Genomic DNA, 18,571 nt, shown 5'->3' with positions numbered 1-18,571 from the left:
TGTACTTGGAGTACTTCATGCAGTTCTGGTCAATGCAACATAAGGGTGCTATCCAACAGCAATTCAAAGAGACTGATCCCCAGTGTCAGTGGGATTAGCCATGAGGAATGATTAGATATGTTAGGGCTTTTCAGCATTGTAAAAAACTCTTTAGAGAGGGGATTTAAAAAATAAAGAAGATAATTAATGAGATAATGTAAATTCAAAGAATACTTTGATACACCAAGACAACAGAAAAAGGCAGAAATTTAGAGCAAATTTAAGAGAGCGACACCAGAAAGTATTTATTCATATACATCAGTTGATTAATAACTGGAACAGAGAGCCAGGATGAGTGATTAAGTCAGCACTCTGGAATAATTTAGCAGTTAGATGTCATAGCAAGATGGTAGAGATACTTTTTTGGAAGAATAAGTTTAAATGGGTTGAAGGGCCTTTTTAAGTACAGGCCTGCTCCAATAAAAGCATTTACAAACAGGGAATAAGGCCATTGACAAATTATGGACAGGTTCCCAGGGATTGTGTAATATTCACAAAGCTATTACCTTTATTGGGTAGAAGATCATCTTGACTGTTTTCTCTCTCTCTCTGATTGGGATCTTGGTTTGTATAATTGTTAATTGTCTCAGGCTGAATTACTTTCCCATATTTGTAATGAGCAGATAATTAGTTGGGGCATGTTAATTTAGTAGGTAGTTTTATTCCCTATTGCCTACATCAGCAGTTGGTCAGGAATAACTATCATCCTATTGCCATTGACAGCCAGTGAAGACATTTCTGAACCATGCTATCATAAGTGCTATGGGAATAGGGCGATGGAACAATCGGGTACATAATTGGAGATGAGGAATGAACCATGAAAGTGAGATGATGTCTGGCTCAAACACCAGAGGAAGTATGGTTCCTGGCTTATGAAAAGCTGCTGGGAATGGAAGAGATGTAAGCATGGTACTGTCTGACTTTCTCTCTTCCCAAAATATCATCATGATCTATAAAATACAAGGAGCTCAGAGCAAAGGCCTGTCGTATGACAGGCCCAATCTGTGAATGCGTACCTCTAACCGTAGTTAGTTTTACAGTAAACATTAGGAAGAATTTTAAATACTGCAATGCTAATTATGTAAAACTACTAAAACATAACTTTTAGATCAAAAAGATTTAACATTTAACTTGTGTTCACTCCAGCATCTCTTTTCCACATTCTTCTTTCTTCCTTTACTCCCTCCTCTGTTCCTTTTTATTTTTACATTAATTTTACTCTTTTCAGCCTTTTTTTTACTCATTCTAACCTCTCAGCTGATATTTAATGCAATCTCATACATCAATACAAGTAGCAGCCATCCGTTTTGCTTATTCTTTTATTACTAATCATTTCAGGACACATATTAGCACCAAACTTCTGTCAGTGTGTAAGCTGTTTTTACAACTCCCTAAAGCTTTCAATGAAAGACTTTTTACCTCTAACATAAGAGTTCAATTTTGGAAGAGAAGCAATGTTGTGTTTGTTTTATAGTTTTAAAAACTGGCTGAGGAGTAATTGGATATGTGAAAATATATTTTTATCAATTGCTATTACATTGTTATTGACAATTAATCTGTAAACGGTGTCAAATTTCATATTAAGATACATGCTATAAATGTGTCCATTTTAACTTCAATATCATAACAACTTATGGAACACATGCCTTAAAATTGTAGTTCACATTTCTAGAAATAATCAATAATACAGACAATTCTACTATGTATTATTTCACATCATTTTATACATTAATCCTCAAAACAAACTCAGCATTACAAAATTAGATATCCTTAAATCAGTTCTCACTTTTCCTTTAATATATGTTAAAATTCTACCTAGAAATACGTAGAGATTATAACACAGAAAGAGGCCAGTCTGTCCAACCAATCCATGTGGGTGTTTACCCTCCATGCGAGCAAATAGTTCTAATCACATTTACCTGTCCTGTTCCCATATCCCTTGAACCCTTTTTCCTTCATCCACATTCATTCTTTTTGGTTAAGTTTTGTGCTCATCAAGCTGAAGAATGTGATAATACAGAATTGGATACTTTTTCTGCCTTTTGCGCCCAGTGTCAGCATCAAGCACTGCCAGGTCAGTTAAAGCACAGGTTGGCAGGGAGTTGGGGTGGGAGTGGGTGTAAGACAAGGTTATATCAATGTATATTATCCCAAACTCTGAAAGGCATCCATCACAGTACCAGTAAGTCACCTCTGCTTCTCACACTAATCAACGGTATTACGTCACAGTGACTAACAGTCCAATTTTTATTGAATTATGACTAGTTTTGTGTTGTGGATTCGTGTCCATAAGAAATCAGATTAGGATCAGCTAAATTCAGTCTCACTTCTTAACTTTACAATATTCAGAGTGGTGACTTTTCTCACACATTTCTGTGTTAGACACAGTGGTTAACAGACAGACACTGAAATTCCATGCACTGAATCGGCCATAATTATGTTGTCAGCTCATTTGGATTTCCATTGGAAGATCCATTGGCACAAATCCCATATAAAAAGCAAATGCTGGTGGTGCTTGGAAATTAGAGTGCAGTCTTTAAAAGCCAATTCAGCCTGAAGATGAGGGCAGCAGGTAAGTAGGCAAGTGTATGGAAGACTCAGTTCACTGTTAGGTAACTGCACTGCATGGCTCATGTGCCTTTTTGTCACACTTTTCCAGAATGTCCATTGCTGCAGGATCTGGCAGCTAAGAGGGATAAGAGCATGGCAGAGAGGAATAGAACAGCAGCACATCATTTTTGTGAGTGGAATCTCCAAAGCCTTCTGGATGGCGTTGTGCAAAGGAGAAAGAGACTGCTTGGTCTCCATGGGAGGGAGTCAGAGAAAAATGTGTCTTATGCAACATAAAGGAATATGGCACCTGCACTGAATGTCAAATCTCTCATCCCCAAAACTGCAGACCATTGCAGCAAGACCTTGAATGACCAGAGCAGGCAAGGTGACATGCTGGCCACTCTCCTGGATATAACTACACTCTTCACCCCTATCTGCACAACCAACCCTTTTCACAGCATTCTACTTAAGAGGCACTAGCTCAGGATCTTACAGAATGTATCTCTATCTCACCTGATAGCAATTACTTGCACACACAATCTTAAAATCCCTTCCACTACTTTAACAGGGTCATGCCATCACATCTCTTACATCAGCTGTCCAATACCACCTTTGATACAGTCAATTGCCACTTTCAACTAATTCACTCATTCTTGTTGCTGGACAGACTGGTGCACAATGCCTGTGAAAGCCAGGGCACTAGAGGAGTATCTCTGACATTGAGGAGTTCACCTACTATGAGGAGCAGGCCATGAAGCACTCTTCTCTTGCTGTAGGAGACAGCAGAGGCTGCTCCTGGCTTCAGACTCATGGGATCCAGCACTCACCTTGAAAGAAGGCAGTTTGAGGAACATCACACCTACTTGTAGGTTCTGACGTCAATGTTCCAGGATGTGCAGCAACTGACAGGTGTGAGGTTGATTGTAGGAACTCAAAGCAATGTGCATGCACTCTGCACCTTTAGAAAATCAGCAATCCCATTAAACTGGACAGCCCTATCGTGCTTCTGCCTTGCTCAAGATGCTCAATGCCATCCACAATGAAGTTGTTTGTTTATTGGTGCCTATGTCATTAGACACAATATCCATCCCTTCTATCACCAGCGGCTGAAGCATGTACTATCTTACAGGATGCACTGCAGGAACTCATCACGTTTACTTCGACAACACCAACTGGGCTCCTGCCTCATAACCTCCATCACTGAGAAAGACAAGAGCAGCAAAAGTTGTGGGAACATCATCACCGGCAAGATCCTCTCTGAGTCACACAACATCTCGACTTGAACACTCCTTCCTTATCACTGAGTCCATAGATTGTGGGAACACCATTACTCCAAAGTTGAAGAAGTCCCACCAGCTTCGATCATCTCAGGACAACTATGGATGGGCAATAAAATGAAGCCTTACCAGTGTCACCCACAACCTAAAAACATTTTTTAAGTTCATTGGCCTAGAAATTCAGTTTGGGGCGGCCAGCTCACTCGCGCCCAGAAAGTACCGCTGCGCGCGGAGCCACTTGCGCCCGCCGGAAATTCAGTTTCAGCGCCCCAACTCGAAGGCGGCCGCTATTCAAGGGTTTTGGCGCCCCCGCTTGGGGCGGTGAAACTGAATATCGGCGCGCTAGGTGTCGCAGTGCCACCCGCTGCGGAGCGGCAGGCTGCGGTACTGCAGGCCTTCCTCCCTCTCTTAAGGGGGAGGTGCCTGCAACAGCGAGGTCGCCGCTCGCTAGTGCCGGCAAATGAGCCCGGCACCACGGAGAAGTGCCGGGCTCCCGGAAAACAGCCGGCAATGTCGCGGGGGGGGGGGGGTGGAGGAGGCCGGGGAAGGAGGTGTGGGCAGGCGGCCGCCGAAAAAGCGGCCGACCGCACCTCTGCCTTAACTCGCCCCACTAACGCTACAGGACGGCCCCGTTTTCTGATCGCTGTTTGTGGCCGCTGCGGAAGAGGCGGCCGCAACTAAATATGGTGGTCGGGCCAGTAGCGGGGCACTGCGCACACCGATGACGCCATCGGTGGTGGCGCAGCGCTACTGGCTAACGCCGCCATTACCGCAGCGCTGAATATCGGCGAAAGCTCAGCAAGTGGTGCAAAAGCCCTCTTTGGGTGAAAACTGGGCGCAAAGCCGACTGAATTTCTAGCCCATTAACTTTAAAAGATCCTGCTATAATATTCCAGATTAGATTTATTTAATTGAGTTTATTTCTGTATGATCACTCTATGCAGTGCAGTTGTGGCGAGTTCAGTTTCAGAACTGTCAAGTGCACACTTTCTAGTCATCACTGCTCATTGGGCTAGAAATTCAGTAGGCTTTGCGCCCAGTTTTCGCCCAAAGAGGGCTTTTGCGTCACTTGCTGAGCTTTCGCCGATATTCAGCGCTGCGGTAATGGCAGCGTTAGCCAGTAGCGCTGCGCCGCCACCGATGACGTCATCGGTGTGCGCAGTGCCCCGCTACCGCCCCGCTACCAGCCCGACCGCCATATTTAGTTGCGGCCGCCTCTTCCGCAGCGGCTGCAAACAGCGATCAGAAAACGGGGCCGTCCTGTAGCGTTAGTGGGGCAAGTTAAGGCGGAGGTGCGGTCGGCCGCTTTTTCGGCGGCCGCCTGCCCGCACCTCCTTCCCCGGCCTCCTCCACCCCCCCCCCCGCGGCATTGCCGGCTGTTTTCCGGGAGCCCGGCACTTCTCCGTGATGCCGGGCTCATTTGCCGGCACTAGCGAGCGGCGATCTCGCTGTTGCAGGCACCTCCCCCTTAAGAGAGGGAGGAAGGCCTGCAGTACCGCAGCCTGCCGCTCCACAGCGGGTGGCGCTGCGGCACCTAGCGCGCCGATATTCAGTTTCACCGCCCCAAGCGGGGGCGCCAAAACCCTTGAATAGCGGCCGCCTTCGAGTTGGGGCGCTGAAACTGAATTTCCGGCGGGCGCAAGTGGCTCCGCGCGCAGCGGTACTTTCTGGGCGCGAGCGAGCTGGCCGCCCCAAACTGAATTTCTAGGGCATTAACTATTGAGTATTTTTCACCACTTCAGCTCTGCAGCAGAGTAGTTGAAGAAACCACTCAGAATGGAACTATCACAGTTCAAGTTCACACATTCATGTTTTTTTTAATTAGCCATTAATACTATGGCCTAGAAATTCAGTGCCCTTAGCGCCGATTTTGCGGCGCTAGAGGGCCTAGCGCTGCAATTGGCGCCGGCGCCTAAATTGCCTGGGGCCCTTCCGCCGCGGTAGACCGGTAGCGCTGCGCCGGCACCGATGACGTCATCGGTGTGCGCAGCGTCCCGGTTGCCGTGGTGACGGGCCCCAGCGCCGAAATTGACTTGCGGCCACCTCACCCGTGGCAGCCGCAAGCAACGTTCTGGCAGAGGTGCCTTGCACAAGTTTGCGCCGGCGCATTAAAGGCCCCGCGGCGGCCGGCCGCTTTCCCGCCGCCCGCCTGGCCGCAGCTCCCTCCCCGGACTTCCCCCCCCCCCCCCCCCCGGAACAGAAGCAAGCCCGGCACTTGTCCGAGGTGCCGGGCTCATTTTTAATAAGATTATCGCGGGCCGCGGACGGGTGCAGGCAGCTCCTCCTTAAGGGAAGGAGGAGGCCTGCACTTCCCGAACCTGCCGCACCGCAGCGGGCGCCGCAGCGCCGGAATAGCGCCGAAATTCAGCGCATAGCGCCAGTTTTCAGACGCTAACAGCTTTCAGCAGCGCCGGCAGCCGTTTGGGCGCAGAACCAGTGAATTTTGGGCCCGACCAGCGCGACTTAGCTCCGGCACTAACTTCCGGCGCTAAAGCCCTGGCAGCGCCAAAACTCAATTTCTAGGCCTATAGCTCTTACACCAGCTTCCAAACTGTAACTGAGGTCAAGAGTGCAGAGATGTATTATAAGTACTTTCTCAAAGCGTTCGTAGAGCTGCAACATTGGCCCAGATTTTGCAGTCGGTGGCATAACGAAGGATTATGCTGCCGGCATCCGAACCAAATGCGCACTTGCCTGCTGGGAAACCTCCTCCAAGAGGTTGCTGTCAGACGCTGTGGAGTACAGGGCAGCGGAGTGGCCCACGGATCCCAGGGACGCACCGTGTGCGGAAGCGTACCTGGGATCACGTGGGCCGGTGCTCCAAGCAGCAAACAGAAGGTCTCTCATTAATACTATTAGAGATTGTAGGGCTAATCTCCATTCAAACTTCAGTGCTCCAAACATACTTAAATTTGTTAATTTGGGGTCTGGGGTGATTAAAAAAAAAAGTATGAATAGCTCAAAATTGTGGTGCTACTTTGATTTTTTTTTTAAAGTACTGATTTAGAGCAAGTTACATCTCAAATAATTTAGATTGAAAATCACCACTACCCTTCTGGGCTACACACAACCAAGTGTTCTCCAGTGAGAACGCTTCCATCCAGAGAGGATTGACCCCAGACCTGCTGCGAGTGGAGCTGGAGAAGTTTTCTCTCTGCAAAGCAAATTTGAAGTGTGGCTTTCTTATACACACTGGAATTCCTATAGTCTCTGGGAACTATGCTCGATCTTCCATAATATGCATTTCGGAATCGTCTAGCAATTATTTTTTTTTCATTTACAAATTGGCAATCTATTTTCATCACTTTATATTAACCTTTCTTTTTAATTAATGGAATACAATTTCTTAATTATCTTGTCAGGAGGTACCCTCTTACATTGTGCAAACAGGCCCTGCGCCTGTTTCAACCAGCCGTAACATTTTCATATGGAATTGGTGGGCAATTAGCCCAACCCTGCGCCAGCAATGAGAATTTCAATGTCAGTGCGGATGATCTATCAAGTCGGAACTTGACAGATTGCAAGTTTGGGATTTAGCGCCTGCAAATCCCAAACTTGCTGTCCATTTCAAAGGCGGTCTGACGGCTCTGAGAGTATGCCGTCATATCAACCGTAAATTCTAGCCCATAATCTTCCTCGCTACTTATGTTAAATTATTGGAAGCCAGGTGCAATACTTGCCCAACAAGGAAGTCAATATTCAAAACGTGACCAGAAGTTGGCTGGCTGTCTTTGGCTCCCCAGAGACTTTAATCGCGTTTCGTGGAAGGACATTCACAAGAACATGAGACACAGGAGCAGGAGCAGGAGTAGGCCCCTCGAGCCTGCTCCGCCATTCAATGAGATCATGGCTGAACTTCTACCTCATCTTCACTTTCCTGAACTATCCCAATATCCCTTGATTCCCTTAATATTCAAAAATCTATCGATCTCTGTCTTGAATATACTCAACGACTGAGCCTCCACAGCCCTCTGGGGTAGAGAATTCCACAGGTTCACCACCCTCTGAGTGAAGAAATTTCTCCTCATCTCAGTCCTAAATGGCCAACCCCTTATTCTGAGACTGTGACCCCTGCTTCTAGACTCCCCAGCCAGGGGAAACATCCTCCCTGCATCTACCCTGTCAAGCCCTGTAAGAAGTTTGTATGTTTCAATGAGATCACCTCTCATTCTTCTAAACTCCACAGAGTATAGGCCCATTCTACACAATCTCCCATCATAGGACAGCCCTCCCCTCCCAGGAATCAATCTGGTGAACCTTTGTTGCACCGCCTCCAAGGCAAGCATATCCTTCCTTAGGTAAGGAGACTAAAACTGTACACAATACTCCAGGTGTGGTCTCACCAGGGCCCTATATAATTACAGTAAGATGTCTTTACTCTTATTCTCAAATCCTCTTGTGATGAAGGCCAACATACCATTTCCTTTCCTAATTGCTTGCTGTACCTGCATGTTAACTTTCAGTGATTCATGTACAAGGACATCCAGATCCCTCTGAACACCAACATAAGAACATAAGAAATAAGAGCAGGAGTAGGCCATACAGCCGCTCGAATATTTAATAAGATTATGGCTGATCATCGACCTCAACTCCACTTTTTTGCCTGACCTCCACATCTCTTGATTCCCCTAGAGTCCAAAAATCTATCTATCCCAGCCTTGAATATACTCAAAGACTCAGCATTCACAGCCCTCTGGGGCAGAGAATTTCAAAGATTCACAACCCTCTGAGTGAAGAAATTCCTCCTCATCTCAGTCTTAAATGGCCTACCCCTTATCCTGAGACTATGCCCCCTAGTTCTAGACACTCCAGCCAGGGGAAACAGCCTCTCAGCAACTCCCCTGTCAATCCCCTTCAGAATCTTGTATGTTTCAATTAGATCACCTCTCATATATAGGCCCATTCTACACAATCTCCCATCATAGGACAGCCCTCTCATCCCAGGAATCAATCTAGTGAACCTTTGTTGCATCGCCTCCAAGGCAAATATATCCTTCCTTAGATAAGGAGACCAAAACTGTGCACAGTACTCCAGGTGTGGTCTCACCAAGGCCCTGTACAATTGTAGCAAGACTTCCTTACTCTTACACTCCAACCCGCTTGCAATAAAGGCTAACATGCCATTTGCCTTCCTTATTGCTTGCTGTACCTGCATGCTAGCTTTCTGTGTTTCTTGCATGAGGACACCCAAATCTCTCTGAAGACCAACATTTGAAAGTTTCTCACCATTTAAAAAATATTCTCTTTTTCTATTCTTCCTACCAAAGTAAATAACCTCACATTTCCCTACATTATACTCCAAGAAAAGGGTGTAAAAGAAAAGACAGCCATCTGTGGCTAAGTAAAGAAATTAAGGATAGTAATCGACTAAAAACAAGGGCATATAAGGTAGCCAAATCTAGTGGGAGGATAGAGGATTGGGAAAACTTTAAAAGACAGCAAAAAGTAACAAAAATATTGATTAAGAAAGGGAAGATAGATTACGAAAGTAAATTAGCAAAACATATAGAAACAGTTAGTAAGAGTTTTTATAGTTATATAAAAAGAAAAAGGGTGGCTAAAGTAAATGTTGGTCCCTTAGAGGATGAGACTGGGAAATTAATGGTGGGAAATGTGGAGATGGCAAAAACACTGAATGAATATTTTGTATCAGTCTTTACAGTAGAAGACACTAAGAATATCCCAACACTGGACAAACAGGGGGCTATGGGGGGGGAGGAGCTAAACATGATCAAAATCACTAAGGAAGTGGTACTCGGTAAAATAATGGGACTCAAGGTGGATAAATCACCTGGACCTGATGGCTTACATCCTAGGGTCTTGAGGGAAGTGGCAGTAGGGATTGTGGATGCATTGGTAATAATTTTCCAAAACTCCCTGGAATCAGCAAAGGTCCCGGCAGACTGGAAAACTGCTAATGTAACACCCTTATTTAAAAAGGGCAGTAGACAGAAGGCTGGAAACTATAGCCTAACATCTGTGGTAGGTAAAATATTGGAGTCCATTATTAAGGAGACAGTAACAGGACATTTGGATAATCATAATTTAATAGGACAAAGTCAGCATGGTTTTATGAAGGGGAAGTCATGTTTGACAAATTTGCTGGAGTTCTTTGAGGAAGTAACATATAGGGTGGATAAAGGGGAACCAGTGGACGTAGTGTATTTAGACTTCCAAAAGGCATTTGACAAGGTGCCACACAAAAGATTATTGCTTAAGATAAAAAATCTCGGGATTGGGGGTAATATTCTGGCATGGATAGAGGATTGGCTATCTAACAGAAGGCAGAGAGTTGCGATAAATGATTCATTCTCAGACTGGCAATCAGTAACTAGTGGTGTTCCACAGGGGTCAGTGCTGGGTCCCCAACTCTTTACAATTTATATTAACGATTTGGAGGAGGGGACCGAGTGTAACATATCAAAGTTTGCAGATGATACTAAGATGGGAGGGAAAGTAGTGAGTGAGGAGGACATAAAAAACCTGCAAGGGGACATAGACAGGCTAAGTAAATGGGCAGAGATTTGGCAGATGGAATACAATACTGGAAAGTGTGAGGTTATGCACTTTGGCAGGAAAAATCGTAGAGCAAGTTATTATCTTAATGGCAAGAAACTGGAAAGTACTGAAGTACAAAGGGATCTGGGGGTCCTGGTGCACAAAACTCAAAAGGTTAGTATGCAGGTGCAGCAAGTGATTAAGAAGGCCAATGGAATGTTGGCTTTCATTGCTAGGGGGATAGAATATAAAAATAGGGAGGTATTGCTTCAGTTGTACAAGGTATTGGTGAGACCGCACCTGGAATACTGCATACAGTTTTGGTGTCCATACTTAAGAAAAGACATACTTGCTCTCGAGTCAGTACAAAGAAGGTTCACTCGGTTAATCCCGGGGATGAGGGGATGGACATATGAGGAGAGGTTGAGTAGATTGGGACTCTACTCATTGGAGTTCAGAAGAATGAGAGGCGATCTTTTTGAAGCATATAAGATTGTGAAGGGGTTGGATCGGGTGGATGCGGGGAGGATGTTCCCGATGATGGGTGAAACTACAACTAGGGGGCATAGTCTTAGAATAAGGGGCTGCTCTTTCAAAACTGAGATGAGGAGGAACTACTTCACTCAGAGGGTGGTAGGTCCATGGAATATGCTGCCCCAAAAAGCTGTAGAAGCTACATCATTACATAAATTTAAAACAGAAATAGACAGTTTCCTAGAAGTAAAGGGAATAAAGGGTTATGGGGAATGGGCAGGAATTTGGACATGAGTCTAGGTTCGGATCGGTCATGGCCCTGTGGGTAGCGGAGTGGGCCCAGGGGCCATGTAGCCTGATCCTGCTCCTATTTCATTTGTCTAATTCTGTTAGATTCAGGAGATGGTTCAGTGATAGTAGATTGGCGGTTAGGATCAGATCAGCCATGATCTTATTGAATGGCGGAGCAGGCTCGAGGGGCCAATTGGCCTACTCCTGCTCCTATTTCTTATGTTCTTATGTTCTTATGTATGTTCTTATCTGCCATCTCCATTTCCCAATCTCTCACCATTTAAAAAATACTCTGCTTTTCTATTTTTCCGACCAAAGTGGATAACTTCACATTTCTCCACATTATATTCCATTTGCCATGTTCTTGTCCACTCACATAGCCTGTCTATATCCCCTTGAAGCCACCTTGCATCCTCCTCACAACTTGCATTCCCACCCAGCTTTTTATCATCAGCAAAGTTGGATATATTACATTTGGTCCCCTCATCCAAATCATTGATGTAGATTGTGAATAGCTGAGGCCCAAGCACTGATCCTTGCGGTACCCCACTAGTTACAGCCTGCCCACCTGAAAATAACCCGTTTATTCCTACTCTCTGTTTTCTGTCCATTAACCAATCCTCAATCCATGCTAGTATATTACCCCCAATCCCATGAGCCCTAATTTTGTTTAATAACCTCTTGTGTGGCACCTTATCGAATGCCTTCTGAAAATCCAAATACACCACATCCTCTGGTTCCCCCTTATCAATTCTGCTAGTTACAACCTCAAAAAACTCTAACAGATTTGTCAAACACGATTTCCCTTTCATAAATCCATGTTGACTCTGCCCAATCCTATTATTATTTTCTAAATGCCCTGTTACCACACCTTTAATAATAGATTCTAGCATTTTCCCTACTACTGATGTCAGGCACACTGGTCTGTAGTTCACTGTTTTGTCTCTCCCTCCTTTCTTAAATAGTGGGGTTACATTTGCTACCTTCCAATCCATGGGAACCATTCAAGAATCTATGGAATTTTGGAAAATGACAACCAATGCATCCACTATTTCTATAGCCAGCTCTTTCAAAACCCTGGGATGTAGGCCATCAGGTTCAGTGGATTTATTGGCTTTCAATCCCATTAATTTCTCCAATACTACTTTTTTACTAATACTAATATATTTCAGTTCCTCATTCTCGCTAGATCCTTGGTTGTCCACTATTTCCAAGAAGTTTTTTAAGTCTTCTTCCATGAAGACAGACAAAAAGGGCTCGATTTTCCAAGCCTCGAGGAGGCGGGTTTGGAGGTGGGAGTGGTGGGAAAATTGCAGAATCAGGGGGCAGGAACCCATCCCGCCCCAACCCGCCCCAACCCGCCTCTGTGCCAATGTCCCAGGAGGCAGGCACCTGACCTGTGCTGGGAGCCGCCTCCCTGAGGCGGGAAGGGGATTAGTGCCAATTAACTGCCTGTTAACAGGTAGTTAACAGGCAGTTTTTTGCCTAATCCCTATTTTTTGCCCTGAAGTGTGGACTGTCCGATGGCTCTGAACCACACCAAGTTAGCGAGACGGACCGTCGGTCTGCAGGGGTTGGAGGGGTCGAGATGTCCATTGTGCAGGTGAGTGATGGGTACATGTGTGCAGAGGTAAGTGTGTGAGCTAAGTGTAAAGTGTTTTAATAAGTTTTACTTACCTTTACTTTCTCCTGCAGGCTTCCTTCCTTCAGTTCTCGGGAGTCCCTCAGCTCAGCGGCACAGAAAGCAGAATGGCCGCTGAACTGTCAAAAGCTGCAGCCTCTGCTTTCTGGTCTGGAGAGCTCTCTAACTGAGTCTGAGTAGAAGGACTCAAGTTAGAAGACAGATTGTCAGTGTTTGACAGCTTCACAGAGCTGTCAAATGCTGATTTTTCATCTGTCAAAAGTGCTTGACAGATGAAATGTCAATCGCTGACATCACCAGTAACCAGGTGTTCCTTAATTGGTCTGCTGAGCCCACTGGGCGGGCTTAACAAGGTCAATCAAGGGAAAATAGCGTGGGTTGGCCACAAGTCGATGGAGGCGGGACTACAAGTGGGAGTCCCGCCTCCAAAAGCTCCCCATTGACAAAATCGAGCCCAAAGTATTTGTTAAATTTCTCTGCCATTTCCTTATTCCCCTTATAATTTCGCCTGTCTCAGCATGTAAGGGACCCACATTTACTTTTATTAATCTTTTCCTTTTTACATACCTCTAGAAGCTTTTACAGTCTGTTTTTTATGTCTCTTGCTAGTTTACTTTCATATTCTATTTTCCTTTTCTTCATCAATTTCTTGGTCCTCCTTTGCTGAATTCTAAAATCCTCCCAATCCTGAGGCTGACTACTCTTTTTGGCAGCATTATAAGCCTCTTCCTTTGATCGAATGCTATCTTTAACTTCTCTTGTTAGCCACGGTTGGACCACTTTTCCTGTGGGGTTTTTGTGCCTTACAAGAATGTATATTTGTTGTGAATTATGTATTAATTCTTTAAATGCTAGCCATTGCTCGTCCACTGGCATACCTTTTAATGTAGTTTCCCAGCCTACCTTAGCCAACTCGCCCCTCGTACCTATGTAGGTTGCTTTGTTTAAATTTAAGAACCTAGTTTTCGATTTAACTAAATCACTTTCAAACTCAGTATAAAATTCTATCATATTATGGTCACTCTTCCCTAAAGGCCCCATTACGACAAGGCTATTAATGAACCCTTTCTCGTTGCACAATACTAGATCTAAAATAGCCTGTTCCCTAGTTGGTTCCTCAACATGCTGATCTAGAAAACTATCCTGCATACATTCAGCGGACAAAATTATTTTTTTAACAAAACAATGGGAGTACCAATTTTTCTCTGTTGTGGAAAACCCACTGCCAAAATTAGGGAACCATGTAATTTTGAAACACACAATTTCTGAGATTGCATCAGTAAGTTGTAAATGATGGAGAAAAATTGTCATCGTCCCATTTTTTGGCTAACAAGCTCAGCCATTATTTTCCTCATATCCATGAAAATTTCTGTTTTTCACAGGGAAAGTGACCTGTAATAAAGCGACAGAAAATAAAGATGATCTGCAGGATGTTTAAAAATTGCACATCAATTCCATTATAAAGTCATACACGCTGTTCTATTTTTATATATACTGTGATGTGATATTTATGGTTGAGCAACAAAATTGATGGCACTTTGGGAAACAGAGAATTACAGTTGGCTGGAACATAGGAATTTCACTGTTTCTTCGTACAGGCGGAGGTGCTGCGAGATACAAAACTGCAAGAGGCAAAGTTGAGGTGATACAATGCCACCAAAGGCAAAAATGTACAATTACAACTTCCCCAATATTAACTGGGATAGTCAGAGTGTGAAAGGCTTAGAGGGTGCAGAATTCATAAAGTGCATCCAGGAGAGCTTTTTGAGCCAGCATGTAGAAAGTCCTACAAGAGAGGGGGCGGTACTGGACCTAATTCTAGGGAATGTGGCCGGGCAAGTGGTAGAAGTGTTAGTAGGTGAGCACTTTGCTGAGAGTGACCATAATTCGGTGAGATTTAAGGTAGTCATGGAAAAGGACAGAGATGGACCGGAAATAAAGGTTCTAAATTGGGGGAAGGCCGATTTTAATATGATATAAAGCAGGATCTGGCCAAAGTGGACTGGGATCAGCTACTTGTAGGAAAATCCACATCGGAGCAATGGGAGTCTTTCAGAAAGGAAATAGAGAAAGTACAATGGCAACATGTTCCCGTAAAGGTCAAGGGTGGGACGAACAAGCCCAGGGAACCTTGGATGTCAAGGGATATACAAGAATGGATTAGGAAAAAAAGAAGGGCTTTTGGCAGATACAAAGGACTAAAGACAGAGGAAGCCCTAGAGGAGTATAAAAAGTGCAGGGGGTTACTTAAAAAAGAAATTAGGAGAGCGAGGAGGGGCCATGAAATAACACTGGCGAGCAAAATAAAGGAAAACCCTAAGGTGTTTTTGAGGTAAACCACTGTTTGTATTCCACTGTGTACATGCCTGTACATGTCTCGGCTGACTCCTCCCACGAGTCCAGGTATAAAGGTGACTGCTCCACAGTCCCTCTGTATTCTGGACCGGTCAACCACTCGAGGCACACCTTCATTCTCTTGTTAATAAAAGCCTGTTAATTACTCGCTTAATCTCAGTCTTTTGAGTTATTGATAGCACATCAATTTTATTAACAAGATTTTTATAATGGAGAAGATCCTCACACCGGGAGGCGGACTCATCCACCAAGTTTACTCACTGGCTTAGGTGTTTTGAAAAATTTCTGATCGCCTCCGCTGAAACGGTCAAATCGGACGAGGACAAACTGGATGTCCTGACCTCCAAAGTGAACCACCGAGTGTACTCGGTCATCTAGGACGCGACCTCATACGCGGATGCTATCAAGCTCCTCAAGGACCAGTACACGCGCCCAGTGAACGAGGTGTACGCTAGGCACCTCCTGGGGAGTCGTAAACAACAACCGGGGGAATCGACCGAGGAATACCTTCAGGCACTGTCTGTGCTTGGCCGGGCCTGTGGTTGTAAGGATGTAAAGGCCGCCGTGTACACAGAGGAACTTATCCGGGACGCTTTTGTAGCGGGCCACAGGTCCAATTACACCCGACAGCGACTGTTGGAGCAGAGTGACCTCGATCTCAACAAGGCCTCTGAACTCGCACTATCATTGGACGCAGCCTACCGGGGCATGGATGCCTACTCCACTGCACCGTGGACGCCATGGGGAACGACAGCCTGGGACATGGTAGGACCGTCTCATAGCGCCGTGCCACCCCAGCCACATCCCAGCAACGGCCCAACTACCGCAGCAGTGTCCCAAGGCCAGACAGCAGTGCCCCAAGGCCAGAAATGCTACTTCTGTGGCCAGGCCAAACACCCCAGAGCGCGCTGCCCGGCGAAAAATGCGATCTGCTCGGGCTGCGGGAAGAAAGGACACTACGCCAGCATCTGCAGGGCCAAAGCCACCCCGAACCCCAGCAGCGCCGCGTGTGGGCCGTGCGGGCCGCCATCTTGGGCCTCCCCAGCCATGTGCGAACCACTGGAACAGCAGCCATTTTGGACGCCTCCAGCCACATGGGGATCATGGACGCCGCCATCTTGGACGACAGCCGGGACGCAGCAGGCCCCCAACACCGCCTCATCTGATACCCGCAGCGACACACCGACCCCTACGCTGGCCTCCGTTACGCTGGACCAAGCGAGACCGCACCAGCTGGCCCGGTCCACAATGGACATTAAGGTAAATGGTCACGAAACAATCTGCCTTTTTGACTCTGGGAGCACGGAGAGCTTCATCCACCCTGACATGGTGCGGCGTTGCTCTCTCCCAGTCCTGCCTGCGCACCAGCGGATTTCTATGGCCTCTGAGTCCCAGTCGGCGGACATTGGCGGCTATTGCGTGGTGACACTCGTAGTAGACGGGACTGTGTACGATAATTTTAAACTTCTGGTCCTGCCCCACCTCTGCGCTGCCGTTCTACTGGGGTTAGATTTTCAGTGCCACCTTAAAAATGTTACGATGGCGTACGGTGGACCCCTCCCCCCACTCACAGTCCGCAGCCAGCAGCTTCCAAATTGCCGCCGCGCACCAGGTGCAACCTCTCCACACTCAGAGTCACCCCCCCCCCATGGTTTGCTAACCTCACCCCCGACTGTAAGCCCATCGCCACAAAGAGCAGGCGATACAGTGCCGGGGACAGGGTTTTCATTAAAACCGAAGTGGAGCGGCTCCTGAAGGAGGGGATTATTGAGGGCAGCACCAGCCCCTGGCGAGCCCAGGTTGTGGTCGTTAAGACCGGCGAGAAGCAGCGCCTGGTCATCGACTACAGCCAGACAATAAATCGCTACACCCTGCTGGACGCTTACCCACTCCCCCGTATAGCTGATATGGTCAACCAGATCGCGCAGTACCGCGTCTTCTCGACCATTGACCTGAAATCAGCGTACCACCAGCTCCCTATCCGCCCTGAGGACCGCCAGTGTACTGCCTTTGAGGCAAACGGCCGCCTCTATCACTTCCTTAGGGTTCCCTTTGGCGTCACCAACGGGGTCTCCGTCTTCCAAAGGGTCGATCAAAATGCGTTGCAGGCCACCTTCCCATATCTGGACAATGTGACCATCTGCGGCCATGACTTGCAGGACCATGACGCAAACCTCGAAAAATTCCTCTGCACCGCCAAACTCCTCAACCTGACGTATAACAAGGAGAAGTGCATATTCCGCACAACCCGCCTCGCCATCCTTGGCTGTGTTGTGGAACACGGAGTCATCGGTCCTGACCCCGACCGGATGTGTCCCCTTATGGAACTCCCACTGCCCCACTGCCTCAAGGCCCTGAAGAGGTGCCTAGGGTTTTTCTCTTATTACGCCCAGTGGGTCCCCTACTATGCGGACAAGGCCCGTCCGCTGATCAAGTCCACCTCTTTACCCGTGACGGCAGAGGCCCGCTTAGCCTTCCACCGTATCAAGGAAGACATTGCCAAAGCCACCATGCACGCAGTGGACGAATCCATCCCCTTCCAGGTGGAAAGCGACGCGTCTGACTTTGCCCTGGCCGCTACCCTCAATCAGACGGGGAGACCCGTGGCCTTCTTTTCACGAACCCTCCAGGGCCCGGAGACCAGACACTCCACCATTGAGAAGGAGGCCCAGGCTATTGTGGAGGCTGTGCGTCATTGGAGGCACTACCTGGCTGGAAAACGATTTACCCTGCTCACTGACCAGCGTTCAGTTGCGTTTATGTTAACAACAAGCAGAGGGGCAAAATCAAAAATGACAAGATCTTGAGGTGGAGAATCGAACTTTCCACCTACAATTACGAGATCTTGTACCGGCCCGGGAAGCTCAATGAACCCCCGGATGCTCTATCGCGTGGCACCTGCGCCAGCGCGCAGATCGATAGACTGCGGGCCCTCCACAATGACCTCTGCCACCCGGGGGTCACCAGGTTCTTCCACTTCATCAAGGCCCGCAACCTGCCTTACTCCATTGAGGAGGTCAGGACCATGACCAGGAACTGCCAAGTCTGCGCTGAGTGCAAACCGCACTTTTATAGACCAGACAGGGCTCACCTGATAAAAGCCACTCGCCCCTTAACGTTGATTTTAAAGGGCCTCTCCCCTCCTCCGACCGCAATGTGTACTTCCTCAACATTATTGATGAGTACTCCCGTTTCCCATTCGCCATCCCCTGCCCAGACATGACCAGTGCCACGGTCATTAAATGTCTGAACGACCTCTTCACCCTGTTCGGTTTCCCCAGCTATATCCATAGCGACCGGGGCTCATCGTTTATGAGCGACGAACTCCGTCAGTACCTGCTCGCTAGGGGTATTGCCACAAGCAGGACCACCAGTTACAACCCCCGGGGGAACGGACAGGAGGAAAGAGAGAATGCGACAGTTTGGAAGGCCGCCCTGCTAG

Source organism: Somniosus microcephalus, chromosome 10 (assembly GCF_052327205.1).
Source record: "Somniosus microcephalus isolate GS21.2 chromosome 10, FLI_Smic_1.0, whole genome shotgun sequence".
Taxonomy (NCBI): domain Eukaryota; kingdom Metazoa; phylum Chordata; class Chondrichthyes; order Squaliformes; family Somniosidae; genus Somniosus; species Somniosus microcephalus.
The sequence above is the reverse complement of the archived record's forward strand: the minus strand, read 5'-3'. Positions refer to the sequence as shown.